Source organism: Misgurnus anguillicaudatus, chromosome 6 (genome assembly GCF_027580225.2).
Source record: "Misgurnus anguillicaudatus chromosome 6, ASM2758022v2, whole genome shotgun sequence".
Classification (NCBI taxonomy): Eukaryota; Metazoa; Chordata; class Actinopteri; order Cypriniformes; family Cobitidae; genus Misgurnus; species Misgurnus anguillicaudatus.
The window spans coordinates 12081636-12084326 of NC_073342.2; the positions used below are offsets into that span (position 1 = coordinate 12081636).

Genomic DNA, 2691 nt, shown 5'->3' on the forward strand with positions numbered 1-2691 from the left:
TAAACGTGCCTGCCGCCTTGCCTCCCCATCTAGAGTTGCCAACAGGAAATCCACCCCTTGTTGTGTGGTTAGCCCTTGTGCCCTTAGCATAGCCTCTATCTGAGACCTCCATGAATTAAACTTTCCCTTCTCCCCACTAAAATGGGGTATCCATGGCCCCCCCATAAACCATGGCACCAACAAATGGGCTGCTGCCTGATTACCTCCTCTAGCCCCATTTCCCTCTGCCTCTTGATTAGCTGCACTACTAGGAGGATCAGACATGACTGTTGTGTTCCGCTGCTGGGATCCTGCCGACTATGCCAGAAAAAAGACTGTCACCTAGTGACAATAAAATGACTCAGGTCCCAGCCACGGAAACAAAACAGACAGTCAGTGTATAAATGCAAAAAATACTTTTTATTAATAGGCTAGAAAGCATTAAATAGGAAACACTATTATGGAGGGTAAAGTCCACTAAAATAAAGTCTTTATAGCAAATGGGGGCGGGGTTAAGGTTCGGTGGCTCCTCGGCAATCCGCCCAGCTGTCCTTCCAAATAATCGAGCAAATACGTCCAGAAGGTCACGGCAGTCGTCAGACCCACCAGAGAAAGTGACGGTACTTTAAGCAGCAAACGTTGAGGAAGACTCCGGGTAGCCAAGGCAGGCTCGCAGCAGCACTGGGCCAAGATCACCAACGGGACAATCCAGAGGCTAGAAGAGAGCACCAAGAATAACCACCAGCACCACAAACAGCAGAGGTCACACTTGCACTGTAGTACGACAAAATATAGTTACGGCCCTTCAGGCGAAGTTAGCGAGCGTTGAGAGAAGTTAGAGGGTAACCACTGTCTTCAGGACAAAGCCGCCACTGGGACCACAGGAAAGGTATTGCAGAGGCTTCGGGCAACCATAGCGAGCGTTGAGAGAGGTTTGAGGATAACCACAGTCTTCAGAATAACGCCACCCGCTGGAACGACCAGATAGGTATTTCTGGGACTGGAAACAAGCGACCACCATAAACACCAACACCACAAATAGTAAATGGACACATTCACAGTGCAGTAACAAAAATATATTTACGGCCCTTCAGGCAACATTAGAGAGCGTTGAGGGAGGTTGGAGGAAAATCACAGTCTTCAGGACGACGCCAGCCGCTGGAACTACCAGGTAGGTACTGCTGGGGCTAGAAGCAAGCGACCACAATGAACACAAACCCCACAGACAGCAAATCGACACACATGTACACGGTGCAGTAGTAAAAATATATTTACGGCCCTTCAGGCAACATTAGAGAGCGTTGAGGAAATCCAGAGCAGTGCACCGTTGTTCAGCAAACGTCCTGGGAACCCAAACTTCCGTTGCAAGGCAGGAGAGTGTATTACACCATGGCAGCAAACATCTACGTCACCCTCAAAACAAAAACCAACGTCCTCTCCCAAAGAAACAGTTTTTTATACCCTTTCACTTAAGCAGGTCCAGCTGTTTGGCAATTGGTTGCTAATTGTCATCATCAGCAGCAAGACAGAGACAATAAAACAATTCATCAAAGACAGGAAGCACAGTCCAAATATGGGCAAAAAGGTGGAGCATAATAATGAATCCTAATAAAGAAAATTAGGTCAAATTAACAGGGGAGGAAGCACAGACCAAATATGGGCAAAAAGGTGGAGCTTAACAATGAGTCCCAATAAAGAAAATTAGGTCAAATTAACAGGGGAGGAAGCACAGACCAAATATGGCCAAAAAGGTGGAGCTTAACAATGAGTCCCAATAAACAAAATTAGGTCAAATTAACAGGGGAGGAAGCACAGACCAAATATGGGCAAAATAATAAAACAGGAAACAAGTTGCCAGGTTTGTCCATGAATAAATCTCTAAGAGTTAAATAGGGCAGTTAAAAAAAAAAAAGTAACACTATAAATTTAATGTACAGTAAATACCCACTACAATTCAAAGTGCCTATATTTTAATGCACACAATAACCATCACACAGCACACTGCATACAATAAAGCCCTAATGTCTTTAACCCTCTGGGGTCTAAGGGGTTTTTAGGGCCCTGGGGAAGTTTTGACATGCACTGACATTTGTGCTTTTTTCAGTTGCTTAAAAACATATTTACGAGTTCGCCTCACTGACAATAAAGTGGGACTGCTAATATGCGTGAGTGGCGTGCTGTCCCGGGGCGAAGGTTCCGAGCTCGGGAAATACCCCCCGAGTTCGGAACGTTCGTCCCTTGACCGGGGAAAGAGCCCCGGGCCTGGGGCGTGCCCTGACCCGGGTTATCCCCGGTGCTGAGCTAAATGTACATAGTGAGGCGAAGGGGTGGAGGTGGGTTTGCAATAATGTCCCAGAGAATTGAGGGTAAGGACTCTATGATTATTTATAGAGCTGGTACTAAGTTGTTGTGTTGATTAGTGATTGATAACCAGCCGTGTTCATTGCTTAATCATCGAGAGCCAGCCGTGTTCATTGATTAGTGATTGAGAGCCAGCCAAGTTCATTGATTAGTGATTAAGAGCCAGCCATGTTCATTGATTAATGATTGAAAGCCAGCCGAGTTCATTGACTGATCAGCTCCTCCCAAACCTTGTTTATATAAAACATCATTTTACGAGTTCGCCTCACTGACAATAAAGTGGGACTGCTAATATGCGTGAGTGGCGTGCTGTCCCGGGGCGAAGGTTCCGAGCTCGGGAAATACCCCCCG

The 2691-nt window shown here is 46.2% G+C and overlaps 1 long non-coding RNA gene across 1 annotated transcript; it reads right to left on the bottom strand.

The window, feature by feature from the left end:
* Nucleotides 1–380: 380 nt before the first annotated feature.
* Nucleotides 381–1950, bottom strand: LOC129434089 (uncharacterized). The gene is made up of 2 exons (XR_012370008.1): nucleotides 1255–1950; nucleotides 381–1166 (listed from the first exon to the last, which is right to left on the bottom strand). It is a non-coding gene; the product is annotated as an uncharacterized lncRNA (long non-coding RNA).
* Nucleotides 1951–2691: the final 741 nt, after the last annotated feature.